This window comes from Hydra viridissima, unplaced genomic scaffold (genome assembly GCF_058129835.1).
Source record: "Hydra viridissima isolate aposymbiotic clone 2 unplaced genomic scaffold, HvirCarnegie_v1 scaffold_21, whole genome shotgun sequence".
NCBI classification, from domain to species: domain Eukaryota; kingdom Metazoa; phylum Cnidaria; class Hydrozoa; order Anthoathecata; family Hydridae; genus Hydra; species Hydra viridissima.
In genome coordinates, this window is record NW_028324320.1 from 541636 (window position 1) to 561446 (window position 19811).

A 19811-nucleotide genomic window follows, 5' to 3' on the forward strand; every position below is an offset into this window, starting at 1 on the left:
ATAATTATCAAGAAGATTTATTAACAAAAAATATAAATAATCTATATAATAATAATTATATATATAGAAATGTTTCTAATGTAGCGGCTAATATAAATAATAATTCACATAATAATATAGTTCATTCTAGCGACTTATATAATAACGCAAATAAAAATAATTTATATAATAATTGCAATAATAATACACATTTTTCGCCGCGTAATTTAGCCGCTATACATAATTCGCGCTATAACAGCGCCGAAATGCACCGCGGAAATGATAGAAATTTTGCTAATAATGTAGAGAGTGTGATGAAAATAAATTATAATGATTCTAATGGTTTAGGTGAATACTCGTTAAAAAACTATGATAAATTCAATGATAATATTTTGGAAAACAGATTAATTAATAAACATACAGGTAATAATTATCATTTAGATGGACTAAAAAATGAAAACGATTTTTTATATAATCATAGAAAATATAATAATATTTACGTTGATAATAATAACTATATAAATAATAATATAAATAAAGGTAATAAATATCCAGCAGATTTTAATAATTACAGCGAAGAAATGCATCTAAGAAATGAAAATACAAATAGAGCTCATAATACTAATTATAATTTAAAAAATTCCGTTAATAATAATTATAATAAATTACAACAAACAGAAGAATATAGCGTCTATCAGCCGAAAATTGTAGATAAACATGGTTATAGAGATTATAATTGGTATATTTAATAAAATTTTTCTGCTTGGTAGTCGGCTAAGCAGAAAAAATATATATTTACTGTTTATATTTTAAGTTAAACTTAGTGAAAATTTGAATTAATAAATTGTTAATAAAATTATTTAATAATTGTAAGAATATATATATGAATTCTAATATTACCAATTTTACATTTCCTGCTCAAAATCAAACACAATTTGACAACAATGAAAATTATAATAATATTGATTCCAATTCAACTTTAATTCCTGTAACAAGAACTTTAATAACAACTGCAGATAGTAAAGGTGGGCTTAAAACTAAACAAGCTAATATTTCATTTTTAGATAATGATTTAGCTAAATCATTATCAGATTTAATTAAAAACTATAATAAACTTAATCCTCATGATTCTAATAATATTAAAAATAATTGTAGAATTTTTGAAGGACCTAGTAATATTGGTAATGAAATTGTAAATCATGCAAGTAATATTGAGCAGCAGATTAATAGTAATGATATTATGTCATATATTTTAAATAATTTAAATGAAACTCATTTAAATAAAATTAATAAAATAATTAATAATAATAATAATGTTATTAATAAATTTACACAAAATAATAATCCTTTTAATAATAACAGATATAATAATAATAATATAAAAAAATTTGGTAATATTTTCCCACAGCAGCAACAGTTAGATATGAATATGATGATGCAAAATCCTATTTATGGATATAATAACAACAGAATGATGTTTAATCAAAATAATATGCAGCAACAACAAATGCCGCCTTATAATAATTTATTAACTAATCCATTACTTATGCAATCACCACAACATCAATTATTAGGAAATAATAATATTTTCCAGCATAATATGCAGCAACAATATCCACAACAATATCCTAATTATAATAATTATTTAAAACAAAATCTATTTGGACCTACTAATATGCAGCCAAATATATTTAATTCTATGTATAATCATCCTAATCAATTTCAGCAGCAACAATACCCGCTATTTATGCAAAATAATAATATAAAGCCAGCTATTTTTGATCCATATAATCAATATAGTGGTTATCCATATAATATGTATAAAAATGGAAGTTTAATACTTGGTTAATAATAATAATATAAAAAAAAATAATATTTTTTTTTGCTAGAAAAGATTTTTTTTCTACATTAATTTATTTAAACTATTATATAGCACGATTGATGGATTATTTTCATCTGTTGGTATACAGTTTATAATATTATATATAGATTTAAGCATATTTGGCTCATTTGAAAAACTTTTATTATTAGCAGTACTTGCTAGTAAAAATTCTATCATTGTTTTTAAACCTAATAACATTTTAATCTTATTATCTTCTGATATTCCTAGCCCGAATCTGCCGCTATTGTCTGTAGTTAGATCACCAACAATATCTGTTATTATTTCAGATGAGTTTAGACCATTAGATAAATAATTTATAAAATAGTCATGAAAATTGCTGGCAACAAAATATGTTGTATTTTTTATAGTGCCTGCAAATGCATTAACTGCATCTTTTTTAGATGGATGAGTATTTTTATCATTTTGTATAATTTCATTAATATTTTCCACGAAACCGCTAAGATTAGCTATCATTTCGTTTACATTGATAGGTATAAAAACTGAATACTGTAAAATTTTTTTAAGATTGTATAATATAATATAGTTATTAAATATAAAATTAAAATATGTATTTTTTTCTGCTTCTGTAGTTATTGGGTAACTATAAGCTATTTCATCTATTAATAATTTAGCATCGATATTTGTACCAATTATTGGAAAAGTATCAATTTCTTTTCTATCTAAACACTCGATTATGTTATTAAAAATATCAATCATTGAAACTAAATTTTCTTTTATATTAATAGTATAATATAGAGAATAATATTTATTACTATACATGTAATTAGAAAAATTAGATTTTAAAATACTTATCCAAATTTTTTTATACTCACTACCTATATTTTCATTATTTATATTAGCGTCTATATTTATGTCAGCTGCAGTTTTAATAAGTATAAATAATTCGTTTATATAATTTGTTATATATATTTTAAAATCGCTAACTTGCAATAAAGCACTAGTAACATTAGCATTATTTAAAATAGACCAGTTAGTTAAATATTCAATGCAGTTGTTTATACTACTATTAAAATCTTCAATGCAGTTATATATATGCGCTTGGATAGAATTATAATAGTTTTTCATTATAATAGATGTATTATAATCAAATGAAGTATCTGGATTTAATGTTATATTTTGTAATTCATTATTTAACTGTTTTAAATGATTATTCATTTCTGCTCCCTTTGACGCCATAAAACTTTTAATATGTACCTTATTAGCATTTCTGTAAGACATATCTTCTATTATTAATATTAATATGTATATTTTATACTGCTAAAAAATAATTATTTACTTATATATATATTTGATTTTCATATTATAAAAATAAAATTAACAGAAAAAAATGAGTTGCAATGAAGATCCTGATCGTGAATATTATCCTCCAATTTCACCATATATTTTTGGTAATTTAAATAAAACTTTTATAAACGAAAATGATGAATTAACAGCAGGTTTAGTATTTATCCCTCGCGTAAAATACATAAAAATGTCAAGTAATTTTAAATATTTTTATAAAATAATAGGAATGTATGATCATTATAATAATTGTAGCAAATATGATGAAATAAAATTAATAGAAGAATGTAAAAGAACTATGATTGAATTTTTAAAATTGTTTACTATTTATATTGTTCCTATAAATATTAAAAAACCTGCTCAAGAAAAAAATGAAAATTTATTTATAGTTGGTTCTGATGAATATTTCGATAAATTTAGTAATAATAAACAACTTAATATTAAAACATTTTGCAAACTTAATGAATTTTTTAAAACTATTGATTTAGAAGTATCAATATTTAAATTAAAAATTTCTAATAAAACTTTTGACGTATATACAAATAAGCAATTTACAGGTATTTTTAGTGAAATCTATTATAATAATAATGATATTTCTTCTAAATTTATAGAAGATAATAAAAACCCCGAACTTTATACTCTTTTAGGTAGAAAAGATAACATTATTTCCTACTATAATATGATTACTAATAAAACCGAAGAAATAAACACAAATATAATTATTAGTACAAATGATTATTATCAAGATTTAACGTTTTTACGTCAATCAATACTTGGTAATATAAATATTGATACTCATAAAACATATCATTTTATTCAAAAACAGTTAATATCGCAAATAGGTAATATTACAATGAATAAACATTTATATCCAGATATTATAATTAGTATTATAAATAATGCAGATTCAACTAAAATAAAAGAAATAATAAAAAAACTTCGTATTTATAGCGAACTAGATAAAATTATAAACTGGTATCTTAAATCATTATTAGGTAAGTTTTCTAATTAAAATTAAAAATAATTATTAAACAAAAAAAAATATTATATAATAAAATTTAATATTTTTTTGTTAATATTTATTTTTAATTTTAATTTTTCTAAAAATAAACAGAAAAAATAAATATTTATTTTTTATTTTATTTTATTTTATTTTATTTTATTTTATTTTATTTGTTTAAAAGTATTTCTAATATGTGCTACAATATCTTTAACTTTATTTAAAAAATCTTTTTCTATTTCAATTACTTCAAGATAATCCACATTATCTATAACCATTCTAAATAAAATTCCATAAATTTCTTTATAATGTATTAATCTTTTATATAATTCTAATAATTCATCGCTAATAAAATTAGATATTGAATCATCATTATAATCAGTAGTAATAATTGAATCTAATATAAAGGATAAATTATTATTACATCCAAATAAAGAATTATAATAATTTTCTGAACTTATATCTATTTTGTTATAAATTATATCGTTATTTTTATTTCTAATTATTAACTTATATTCATTTTCACCTAATATAGTATATATATCTTTTTCTTTTTCTGTTTTAATAATATATTTTGAAAGTATAGATTCTTGTTTATTAAACTCTTTTTGTAATTTTTCTGTTAAGTCTTTGCTACATAAATTTTTAATATATTTTTGATCAAATTCTAAATAGTATATTGGTACTTTTAAACCTAATTTACAAAAGATTTTGTTTAGATTATAAAAAGCTACAATATTACTGAATTGATTTTTTTTAAATTCTTCTATATATTCTTTATCGGCGCAAGAAATACTATTTTTTGGATTTTCTGTATCAAAAACTTTAACTACTATAATATGTATAGTAAAATATTTTAAAAAAACGTTTAAGTTATTTTTAAGTTCTTCTTCTGGATTAAAATTTGTTTTTTTGCTATTATTTTTATAATAACTATGTAAGGCTAATATTTTATAAAATAATTCATATTTTTCAGGAATAATTTCAACAGATTTTTTCTTAGGTATCAAAACTAATGCGCTAATAAGATATTTATCTTTTTCAGTCTGATTATATACTTCATGTATATAAGCTTTAATACTGTTAGGGTACGGAAGAAGATATTTAGATTTATTAGACATTTTTTTTTTTAATTTTAATTTCGCTCAATTAATATATTTTAATTTTAATATTAATAAAATCAAATAAATAAATAATAGCAAAAAATAAATATAAAAAAAAATATATAATATTATTTATTAACATTATTCATTATCTTCTTTATAATCATTATCAGGTTTTAATAATTCTTCTTTAACTAAGTTAACAGCTTCAGTTAAAGGATTTTTCTTATCTTTAATTATTTTTTGTAAATCCAATAATAAATCTATATTTTCATGTTTATCAATTATAGTTTTATTTGTTTTATATATATTTTCATGTAATGCTTTAATTACATTAAATTTATTATTTCTAGTATTATCTTCCATAATGCTCCTCAAATCTTGAATAATACGTAATACAGTTTTTTCATCATTATTCATTATGATACTATCTACTAAACTATATATATCTGCTATAGTAATTTCTCTATCAGTCAAAGGTTCATTTCCTGGCATTAAACAGTTATGTAGTTTAAGTAATTTTTCTTTAGTCAGATTTTTATTAAGAGTTTCATTAAAAGTATCAATATAATTTAATAGTTTTTGTTTTAATTTTTCATTTTTCTTTATATATTCAGACGAAACATAGGGAAAGACATTTTCGAGCAGATAAGTAGAAGATTTTAATGGTTTAATTGAATCTGATATTTGTGTGTTTAAAATTCTACTTAGGCATTTTTTTCTTTTATCTAGACTATTTTCATCTGTGTATGGAATTTTTACAATACAATTAATAAAATTAATTATATCTTCTTCTGTTAAATCTTCAGAATAGAAGTAAATATATTCAAGTATTCCAGATAAATGATTAATATAAGTAATTAATGTTTTATATATTAATTTAGAAATCATTGTAATACATGGCATATATATTTCTGCTAAACCTTTATTACATTTTTTATTTAACTCCATTACTGCATTTTCTATTGGTATAATATTTTCACGATATTTAATTAGCGATTTTTGTTTATCGGCATTATAGCTTTGTTTCCAAAAATCACGAACTAATTCATTTATTTTTAACTGCAATTCAGGTGGTGAAAGTATATTAATTACTTCTTTGCAGTTTTCTGTTACACTCATAAGAGCGCCAGATGGAGTAGCTATAGCATTTATATTTTCAAGCAGTGAATATAATATAGCACTAATATCACGTATTTTATAGCTACTATCTAAGCAAGCAATAGATACTTTATTAGATTCGCCTACAATAAAAGGTATATTAGTTAAAATTCTAGTCGCGATAATTGGATCTATAGGGCCGATTTCAGGCGTCCATAGTTCAGATATTATATCTGCTCGTTTAATATAATCTTCAGTTCTGCAGATTAAAGTTTTAATTCTAATCATAATATTGCTTAATTTTTTGTTAGCTTCATTTTCTTTTTCCGATGATTCATTATTACTTTTAATTTTTAAGTATACATCTAAATCATTTAACATAATTTCTACTTCAGCTATTTTATCTTTCATTCCTTTAAATTCAACCTGAGCGGTTTTTACTTCAAAATTATTATTATGAGTAGTTAAATAAGGATTATTAGATAGCTCGTTAAAACCTTCTATCAGTTTTTTAATTCCTTCTACGCAGTTATTATAATTTCTATGATCTATATCTGTTATAAGTCCATTTCTGCTAGTTGAAATAAGAATATCAGTATATTCTAATATTTTATTAACTGCTCGCTTACATTCTTTAAGAATATAGTCGATATTAATTTCACGTTCAATTTCAGCGTAATTTAATATAATATTACTTTTAGCTTCATTTTCAGCGCGAGTTTTATCATCTAAAATATCATAATTAAATTCAATAAATTTTTTAGATAAAATTTCACCAATATTTAATTGTTTTTCGCCGTTATCATAAAGAACATTATCACTATAATTAAAATTATTTTTAATAGCGAAATTAGTAGCAATTGGTACAACAAAAGATTGAATTCCATTATTATTAAAGTATTTACTAATAACTGTAGCTCTATTTCGCGCGTCAACATCATCAGCTCGTCTATATTTAGAATACATATGAGCGCTTAAAACACATAAATAATCAGAATGAATAGGAGCAGTAAAACTAGTAATAGTAGTTAGTCTATTTTGATTTTTAGCTTTAAATTCATTTAAACCTTTTAGCTGCGGCTTAAAATTCGCCAACATAGCAATAGGATTAGATAAAACTTTCTTATCTTTACTGTCTTTAGTTATACAGCCAACATTTTTATATACTTCGTTCAACATACTAGCCGCATCATTTATATATTCAGACATTTCTTTATCAGAAGCAAATTTTTTTGTAAGTTCAGTATCGTGCTTTGTATCAGGAACAGGAAATGCAAATATTTCTCCAATAAATTTTTTTACTGCATTTATTTCTGTTTTTTTCATAAAATCATTTTTTGCTTTAATTTCTAGCTGGTTAAACATATATAAAATAATTTCTTGTGTTGCTCTTAATCTTACAGCTTCATTTACTGTGCTTTTATTATACATAACAGCATAACCAGATTGACAGTCTGGATCTTTAATTTCATCTGTTTTAGATTCAGGAATAGTAATAGTATTAGTAAATTTTGCGTTAATTATTTCTTTATTACTATCTAATAACTTTTTATATAAAACTTCAGGCATAATTGGATCTTCATCTGGCGAATAACTGCTAACTGAAATATATTCAGGTGTATCAGATAAAAAGTAATTAGAATTATAAGAAGAGCTAAAATAATTATTTATAGAATCTAAGCTAATATAATTAACTAAAGTTTTAATATCTTTTCCTTCATTTATTACAAATATAGTATTTTTTTCAGCTAAAGTACTATTTTTATTAGATTTTTTATTGCTAGGATTTTGAGCAATATAGTCAATTATTTTAATTATGTTAAGATTATTTACTTTATCATCTTCTACTACTATTTTTTTATTAGCATTAGCATTAAAACATTTATTTTGTATTTTATTTTGCGATACACCTAATATATCATGAACTTGAGAAGCGATATTAATTCTTTCTTCTTTAGTAACATTAGGATTAACAGCTATTTGTAAATGAAGATCTTCATTATTAGTATTTTCATTATTAATTTCTCTAATTTCATTAATTTTATTTTTAAATTTTTCCAGAATTAATTTTTCTTTGTCTTTAGTTAATAAAGATAAATTAGATAATTGCGGTGCTAATTTATTATCATAAGCAATATTTCCTATTTTTTTTGCTTTATAATTTTCTTGTTTAGACATAATTTAAATTAAATAATAAGTTTATATTTTAAAGATAATTCAAATTTAGCCGCAAATATAGCATTGTTGAGAAATAATTAATATTTTATTTAGATAACTAAATCTTCGCTGAGAAAAAAATATATTTAGTAAATTAATTTTAGCTAATTAAATTTTAGTACTAAAAAATTATATTTATATTATATTTACTAAAATCATTTTACTTTTTAGTTTAAGTTAAAAAGAAAATAAATATGTTTATCATTTTGATTTATCTTTCAATATTGTTAAATAAAAGTAAAGTATTCCATAGATTTTACTTCAGTTAAGTTAAAATGTATCAGAATTATAATATTGATAATAATAATAATGAAATTTCTTTAACAAAAGATTTAGTTATAACTGATATAAATTCAGGAGAATTTTGTCGTGATAATTATGATCAATATACAAGTAATGGAACTATTATAGCATATATACCAAAAAAAATATATTCTAATTCTTATAATGATTATAGTAAAAATAAAAAATTATTATTTGAATCAAATATCAAATCCATACTTAAACTTGATATAAATAAATTTAATTATAGAGAATTATTTATAATATATTTACATCATATAAATAAAACATTTGAAATAAGTATGACAGATAAAGTAGATTATTATATATATTATAATGATGATAATTCTGTTATGTGTCGAAAATACTTCACTTGTAATAATGAATTATTATTAACAGATGATAATAGATGCAAATATATAGAATTATTTACAATATCAAACAAAATATTTGAAAAAATTAAGACGCCACAAATAATTTATAATTTACAATATAGTCAATATAATAATACATTTATAAATAATAATTATTTTTGCGAATATATTTATAATAACTTAGAAAATATTTTAGAAAATACAAAGAAAAAAATAATTGTAACTGTAGGAGAACACAAAATTTTACCAAAAATAAAAAATTGGTTAGAAGAAGATAAAACTGACTACTCAAAAGATGAAAAAATTTCTATAAACATTTTATATGATATAAAAAATTTTATGGGATTACATTTATTAAAAGATAAAGAATATATATCTATATTAAAACTATCATCTGAAGAAATAAAAAAAATAAATGATTTTATAGAATATATTAATAAAGCTGCAGATGAATTTGTATGTTAAATTTTAATTTTAATTATTATAATATATAAAATAAAAAAAAATAATTATATTAATTATTTTTTTTTATTTAAATTATTTAAAATAATTATATATACATATATATATTTAATTTAATTCTATATAAGATCTAATAACTTTTTACATTTTAAAAAATAATCTATATTCATATTTTCTAAAGAAGATTTTTCTTCTAATAATTTATATAATTTTTTTTTATTAATTAATATATCAGTTAATGTTTTTAATTCACAATAACAACTACATGAATTAGTACGACCATCTGCAATTACTGGAACTATTCCAGTTTCTCCTAATGTGATATATTTTAAACATCTATCAGCAGAAAACAATTCAATAGTTAATCCTAATTCATATAGTTTATTATTTATTTTATGTATTAATGTATTTATATGGTTTTGATTAATAATATACCTATTATTATTATTTTTCTTTTTTGTTTCTTTTTCTAAATATAAGTAAAATCTTTTATTAAATTTATATATAATATTTTTTTGAATAACATTTAAAACTTTATTATCATCGCAAGAATTTATAGATACTAAATTTATTATTGTATCTAAGTTATCTTTATTAATTATTTCTGAATTATTTATAAATATAGAATCATCTTTATTAATAGTGCCAATATAAAGTTTTAATCGACTATATTCTTTAATATTATTATTATCATCTAATATATCAAATAAAGCAGTTCCTATACATAAATCTCCATCTTCATTATAAAAATTTTCATAATTGGAATAATCATAATATGTAATACTACTTATAATATTCATTTTTATTTATATTATTTTATTTAGTAAACATTTATAATTATAAATAATAAAATCAAACAAATAAACATATTTAAATAATATATATTTTTATTTTATTTATAATATAAAATTTTATATTTAAATAATTGTTTTTTTAAATTATTTATTAATTTAATCTATTTAGAATAAAATTAAAAAATAAGCAGATATAAATAAAATTAACAAAAAAATAATTATTTAATTATTTTTTTATTTATATTGTTATTAACGTTTAAATAATTATTTATATTTATATATATATATACGATTTAATTCTATAAAAGATCTAATAACTTTTTATATTTAAGAAAATCATTTATATTTATGTTTTCTGAAGAAGATTTTTCTTCTAATAATTTGTATAATTCTTTTTTATTAATTAATATATTAATTAATTTTTTTAAATCAAAATAACAATCACATTTATCAATAGTATAATTAGATCTTTGTGTATTTATTGGTTTTTCTCCTAAAGTTTTATATTTTAAAGATTTATCAGCGGAAAATAAGTCGATAGTTAATCCTAAATTATATAAATGATTATTTAATATATGTGTTAATATATCTATATCATTTTTATTTTTACTAATGTCATAATTATCACTTTGAGAAGATTTTTTCATTGTTGTTACATCTACATATAAGTAAAAATTTTTATTAAATTGATCTATAATATTTTTTCTAATTTTATTTAAATCTTTTTTATTATAATCTATAGATGCTAATCTTATTATTTCATCTAAGTTATTTTTGATTATTTCTGAATTTTTTTGAGATACAAAATTGTTTTCATTAAGAGTACCAATATAAAGATGTAAATAACACCAAGAGTAATAAGATTTATTATTATCTCTAGTAGTTAAATCAAAAAAACACTCTGATAAACATAAATTTTTACATTGAGAATTATCATTAATACTGATATTACTAATAATATTCATTTTTATTTATATTATTTAATTTAATAAACATTTATAATTATAAATAGAAAATTCAAACAAATAAACATATTTAAATAATATATATTTTTATTTTATTTATAATATAAAATTTTATATTTGAATAATTGTTTTTTCTAAATTATTTATTAATTTAATCTAGTTAGAATAAGATTAAAAAATAAATAGATTATAAATAAATTTAGCAAAAAATAATTAAATAATTATATTTATATATTAGCGATTAGCAGTAGCTGTTTATAATCTTTAAAATAAATTTTAATATTTTTTTCTTTTTGTATTCCTTACAATTTTTTTCTTTATTTTAATTACAATTCACGCTATAAAGATGTTTTATTAATTAATACTTTAATTAAAAATTCTAATAAAAAAGCAAATTTATATTGAGAAATTATTAATAGTAAATTTAAATAAATAAATAATATAATATTTAAAATTTAATTAGCAGAAAAAAAATATACATTTATAGCTATAAAATATTTTTATTTCTTTATAATACTTTGTATTTTAGTTCATAAAAAATGCTATATAATTATTCTTATTTGTATTTTTAAATTTATCTTCAGTAGAAAATATTTTCATATTATCTTGTTAGCAGAAAAAATAAATATTTATATTTTTCTGTTATAATATTGAAAAATTTTCTACTATAAAATGAATTATATACCTTCATATATTAATGACAGAATCAATAACGTAATTACTATAATAGAAGAATGTATTAATAAAAACGACGAAACACAATTTAGTGTTAATGATATTATTATGTTTATATCTAGTATGGCTTATTCTATAGACAAAAAAAATAACAAAATAGAAAATATATTAATGTATCATAACGAAGCGCTAAAATATATAAATGATAAAAAAATAAAAAAAGAAATAAAAAAAAATATATATAATTTTATAAATGAAATAAATACTTGTGATAAAATAAAAAATATAAAACGCCCTAAAAGACCTAAAATAGCTCATGTAATAACAAACAGAAAAAACTATTTCTCTAAATGGATAAATAAATTCGAAGTAAATACAACTGATATAACAAAAAAAGATTTAATTAATTACTGCAACTATGTTATTAAACCTTATTATGATATAATGAATATAGATTATAATTTAGTAACTTATACAAATTTAAAACGCGCTATTAAAGAAATATGTAAAAATGATAAAAGTAAACGTATAATATCTAATATATATGATTATACTACTCCATTATTAATGATTTTAAACGATAAACCTATTCCTTGTTTTACTAATGAAGAAAATAATATATTATCTTTTTACTTTGAAAAATTAGATACTGAATTTGAGACACTAGATTGTATTGCTTCTAACGAAAAATATTATCCATCTTTATTAAAATTTTTAATTAAAAGATATTTGTCGCATATTAAAACAGGTACTATATATAATATATATCCATATTTACCTGATCCATCTAGTGTTGAGCAAAAATCTATGTTTGATAAATTATTATCAAATACTAATATAATAGAAAAAAAAGAAAATAAATAAATATATATTATTATATTTTTTATTTTGATTTTATATTTAATATTGTTTAAAATAAAATGAGTAATAATTTAATATTATCAAATGAATTAATAACATCAATAAAAGATTACGATGATAATAAACAATTATTATATCTAAGTAAAAAATGCTGTGATGAAAAAAATGCTAAATTTACTATTGAAATAGTATATATACCGATAAAAATAAAAGAAAATAAACATCAAACAATAGATTATGATGAAAATAGAAAACTATTATTTAAATCAAATATCGAATATATATTAAAAAATATAAATAATATAGATGATTTTGATTATAATAATTTATTCGAAATATTTTTAAATCATTTAAATAAAAATTTTTATCTAAGTATTATTGATGTAATGTATAATTCTCCAATAAATATTTATAATAATAATATATCTTGTTCTTTAGAAAAAGATTTTACAATAACAGAAAATTTACTAACACGTGAAGATCAAGAAGATAAAAATATTAAATATATATTATCAATTATTACTATTAATAATTTATTTAAAAAAATTAATAAAACAAAAAAAAATATATATTTTTTAAATTTTAATTTAAATAATACTGATAAACATTGTGTTGAAAATTATAAAGAATTTAACAATTTTTTATTAGAGAATTTAGAAGATATAAAAGAAAAAACAATAAATAATGAAAAATTAGCAACAATTAAAAAAGATTATATTACAATAAGAATAAATGAATTATTAACTAAAATTTACAAAAATCCTATTTATTATTATTATCATCATTTATATAAAAAATTTGTAAATATTTTACATGATATTATAAAATTTATGGGATTAGATTTAATATCGAATAATAAATATTTATCTGAATTAAAATTATCAGAAATAGAAATTAATAAAATAAAAATATTTATAGAAAAATTAAAAAATAAAGCAGATAAATATATTATATTATCAATATTTAAAATTGAAAAATAAAGCAGATAAATATATTATATTATCAATATTTAAAATTAAAAAATAAAGCAGATAAATATATTATATTATCAATATTTAAAATTAAAAAATAAAGCAGATAAATATATTATATTATCAATATTTAAAATTAAAAAATAAAACAGATAAATATAAAGAAAAATATTTTTTAGGAAAAAAATAAACATTAATATTTATTTTTTTTTTATAATTATATATTTTATGCTATTAAATTTATTATTTTATGTAATAAATATTTATAATTTTTATATTTATCATACTCATTAATATTTAATATTAATTCTAAAATATAATATAATAAAGAATTTGTATTTATTTTAGCTGATAAAAAATCGTTATCAGTAATAATTTTATTATTATAATATTCTTTTTGTTCTTCAGTACCTATTTCTATAGAATCATAATTTTCAATATCTTCTAAATTGAAATTAATGTCTTGATTTCTCATTGCTAATAATAAATTATTCATTTCTTTAAAAGTTGTAGAATATATTTTAAATTTAAAATTATTATTACAAGCAAATACAGCTGCTTTAAACAAACAGTAATATAAATAAGTATTCTTTGTAGAATCTGCAGTAAAAATATTTTTAATATTTATATTTTTTTCTTTAATGTTTTTATTATTATTGACTATAATAAAATAATAATTATTTATTTTTTCTATAATTATTTTAGATAATAATTTTGCTAATTTTTGTAAATTATCAGTCATATTATTATTTATTTCATAACATTTTTTTATTGCTATTATATTATACATATGTAAAGGATAATCAATGTCAATATAAATATTATTTTCATTATTATTTATATTTTTTTTAGGAATAATATATAATTTATACTCACCAAGATTATTATCCGAATTTGTTTTATATAATAATTTAGATATTGAAACTGCATTAAAATAATCACTATATTTCATAACATTAATAAGTTTTTCAATTTCGCTAAATTCTATTTTATTATTCATTTTTTTTAAAAATATAATTAGTAAAATCAAATTAGATTTACTATCGGATATAAGTTTGCTTCAAGTTCATTTCTATTTTTTTTTACTTCATTATAATTTAAATTTAATATAGATATAATTATATAATATAATAAATAATTTATATTATCTTTAATATTATCTTTATGAATTTCATATATAATTTTATTATTATAATAGTCATTTTGTTCTTTAGTACCTAATTCAATACTATTAAATTTGTTAATATCATCTATATTATTTTCTTTATCACATTTGAATAGCTTTTCCATAGTTGCAAAATATATTTTTAATTTAAATTTATTACTATACGCTAACATTGCTAATTTATATAAACAATAATAAAAATAAGTGTTTTCTATAAATTTATGATTACTAAAATTTTTTTCAGTTATACTTTCAAATTCTAGATTATTTATATTTCCTCTATGCGTTATAACTATATAATAATCGTTTATTTTTTCTTTAAATAAATCGAATAAAAATTTTGATAAATTCAATTTATTATTATAGCAATTATTATTATATAATATATATTTAATTAAAACTTGATAATTATTTTTTGATTCTTCAATAATAGTATTAGGATCTTTATATTTTTCACTTTTATAACGATAACATAAATTACATTCTATTTCTTCTTCACTATATAAATTATTTACATCAATTAGATCAATATTCTTATTTTTTATAGATTTTAGATTTTGAAAAAGCCATAATATTCCTAGTGAAGTTTCAAATTTACCTTGTTTAAATGTTCCGTCATCAAAATTATAAGAAATAAGAATACTAGTAATATTTTTTATTTCTTTTTTTAATTTTTCTAAATCAGAATTTATAATTTTGTTTTCCATTTTTAAAGGAACTGTTTTTAAAAGTACTATATATACAAAATCAAAAAGATATTTATAATATTGATTTATATTTTGTTTTAAATCTTATCATTATTAAGATTTATTATAAAAAACAGTTAAAAAACATTTTTTAATAAAGAGCTGCAGTAAAAGTAAATATTTAGTTATTATTAGAAAAAATAATATTAGAATATTATTTTTTATTTGCTATTTATTTTACATATATATAATATTACATTAGTAAATTATAAATTTATATTTTTTTTCTATTAATTCTGTTAAATCTTGATATTTAAAATAGCTCTAAAAATATTTATTATATTAAATTATTGTTAAAAGATATTTTATTTAAATATTTATTATAATAATACTTTTGTTTTTTGACGCTAATTTTACTTAATTATATATTTATTAATATTTTCTATATTCATTTTCACTTATTTAATATAATTTAAATTTAAATTTATTATTATAACCAATTTTCGCCAAGTTAATCAAACAATAATATAAATATATAATTAGCAAAATCATTTAAATCTAGAATTAGTAGTAAATTATCAGTTAAATATATTATTATATAATAATAATTCATTTAATGATTTTGCTAATATTTTTCCAAACAGTGTAATAAAATTTATTTTAATATGTTATAAATATCTTATCTTAATGGAAAGATATATTATATATATAATAATAGCAGTAACTGTATTACTGTTAATAGTAATATTTTTATATATGAAAGGCGTAATATCATTTAGTAATATATTTAATAAAAATACTAATACTGTTAGCACCGCCTCTATTACTAGTAGTAATAAAAAAAGTAATAATAGTTTTGATTCTCAGTCTAAAATGATAATGAGCGCTGAAGATAAACTGCTAAATAACATAATTAATAATATGTAATATTTGTATTTCTTAATTAATATATTAATTGATAATTTGATTTTATTATTTTTTTTAAAATATTAAATAACTTATGGCAGAAAAAAAAAATAATATAATAAAATTTAAGATTAAAGACGAAATATTATTTAAACCTAAATATATATTTCATAATAATGATAGTAAAGATATAACATTAAATAATAGTAATATTAATGATTTTAGCGGCAATAGTTATTCTTCTACTAATGCTGTATTTAAATTTACAATAACAAATTATTGCGGCGAAAATATTATTAAAAATATCAGCAAGATAGAAAACTATATAGAAAATGATATTATAATAACAAAAACAGATGATATTAAACATTCAGATAATAATGCAATAGTATTTAAAATATTTGTACATAATAATAATAATGATTCTAATATAGCTCAGCTGCAAAGATATGAAGATATTCTGCTAGGAAATGTAAATATTCATGGATTTGAACATGTATTAAATATAGGCTTAATTAAGTTTATAAATCCAACTAATATATATAATAAACAAATATTTACTGCAATTTGTATGTCACCTTTGTATGAGCAAAGAAAAAATAATACTATTCTTAGCGAACAAAACACTAACAAATATACATTATTATTTAAATCTCCTATATTTAAATCTATAATAGATAAAGCATATAATTATAATAGTGTTATGTCAAATGGTATAATAAATAATAATATTTCTTCAGCTAATAACAATGAAAAATACATTATACATGGCGACGCTAAAACACCTAATATTATGTTTAACGGCGAAAAAGAAATACCATGTTTAATAGATTATGAATATTCTTTTACTGTTAATTATAATTTATCTTCTACAGTAGCTCCATGGAATATTTATATATTTACACAAAACGACTATATAACTTTTCCTGTTCATTTATTGGTTTTTTCCGCTGAAGATACTTCTCATATTATAAATAATCCAGTATTTTTTCTAGCTGTAAAAGATATATTAGCTATAAATTTATCTTATATCTATATAGCTATAAATAATAAAAAAGTACAACAAGCAGAAAAAAATAATCCTACTCAAGTAAAAAATAATTTGTTACTATTATACGAAATTTATGGCTGCTACGTAATGGGATATAAAAGTTTTGGTATAGAAAAATTATCTTTGATTTTTGGCAGCGAAGATGCAAAGATTATAGATAATTTTATAAATATAACTCTATATTACATCAAAAGAAATTTAATAGATAAAAAATTAATTAACTATGATGATCTTATTCAAACATATCGCGACATAACTAAAAGCTATGAAAATTTTACTATATTAAACTACAAAACAAAAGATAATTCTATAAATTATATACCTGCTGAAGAGAAAAATATATTAGCCTTCAGTATGACTATGTATGCTAATATGCTAGAATATATAAAAAAATCACGACTTGATAAAGATTTAAGTAAAATAACAACATTTAGTGTAATGTTTTCTTCTTTCATTGCTCGGTGTAAATATTATAAACTTTTTAATAGTAAAGATTTGCTAAAATTTATGAAGAATGAGAATAATTTTAATAAAATTGCAGATGATATTAAACGTTATATTACTAATGACATTAGTATATTTAATCCTAATAAAACAGATAATATAAAGCGAAATTTATATAATATTTATAATATAATATTAGATATGGATAAAAAAGGCAATATAATTTAATAAATTTAATAAATTTAAAATATATTTTTTTTCCATGGTGAAAAATGTATATAAATAATACAAGCATGTATACTTTTACTAGCAATTTATTTAATTTTATTAATGATGAGCCTGGTATAATTAGTAAAGAATTTGAGGGAGTAAAATTAAATAATAAATGCAGCAGTAATATGTTATCTTCTTACTGCATTTTTTATCTTCAACATGCTAGATTGACTACTTCTACTATTACTGTTAATCCTACATCTACTTTTATTGCGCCAAATTTACTTATACATTATATAAAAATAAATGATAATATTCCTATGATAGCTATCTCGCGGCTAAACTTAGTAACAGATAATGATTATAAAAAAACTTATTATTATAAATCTAACGATATAAGAACATTTGACGCTAATCTAGTTAATATAGAAATAGTAAAATCAGAATTTCCAATAGAAATAACATTAATGTCTGCAGATAATATATCAGATGAAACAGATATTTATTCATATGAATTTATAAATAGCCCGAATTTCAATCTACTTAATTCTAGCACGCCAAATAAAGACAAAAAAAATATAATTAATATTTATCATAATTTTTTATTTCAAGGATTGAAAAAATCTCCTATAATTTAAATATATAATCTATTTATTTATATTATAATAAATGTAAAGTTTTTAGCGGCGGATATGTGTTATTATTAATAATGTCGCATGAATTATTAGTAAACTTATTATCATATGTAGTAAATAAAAGCTTTATTAATTCTTGATTATCTATACTGAATTTAGCATTATTATGTATTGTATTAAAACACATATCATTATTTGTTATTTTTATTAAATTATCTAAAGTATTTTGAGTAGGTACAAGTTTAATATGAACTGCTCCAATGAAATTTTCTGGCTCGTTTTTATTTGCATCATTTGAATAAGATTTAGTTAAATATGCATTAATACTTCCGCTAAAATTAAATTTATTTGAGGTACTTTCAGTAGTATTATTATTAAATAGCTGTTGTGTTTTTTCTTGTTGCTGCTCCATAAAATATAAATGTATTGTTTAATTAAATAAAAAAAAAATAAAATTTATATCAATTAATAATACTATATATTTATTTTATTTATATTAATTTTATATTTTGCGGTGTTTTTTTAATGAATATAATATTAGAATTATTTTTTAAATTTTTTCTATGTTGTTTATTATTTAAAAGTTCAAATGTATTTATAGTTGGATGCATTAATTTAGTTTTTTCATAATTTGTCAATATAAAATGCCCGTCAACTTTATAAGGAACTTTAACTAAATTTTTCACAATATAAAAATTTTCGCTAAGATAATTAATAGAAGGAGAATATTTTATTACCACTTT

The 19811-nt window shown here is 18.5% G+C and overlaps 2 protein-coding genes across 5 annotated transcripts in view; one reads left to right on the forward strand and one right to left on the reverse strand.

Moving 5' to 3' along the window:
- The window catches only part of LOC149876386 (uncharacterized), a 195896-nt gene that overhangs the window by 158849 nt on the left and 17236 nt on the right, over window positions 1–19811 (reverse strand). The gene's annotated exons all lie outside the window — the stretch shown is intronic.
- The window catches only part of LOC149876388 (uncharacterized), a 471199-nt gene continuing 458179 nt past the window's right edge, over window positions 6792–19811 (forward strand). The window contains exon 1 of the mRNA XM_090075456.1: window positions 6792–7601. The gene's annotated coding sequence lies outside the window, so the exon portion shown is untranslated. The remainder of the gene's footprint in view (window positions 7602–19811) is intronic.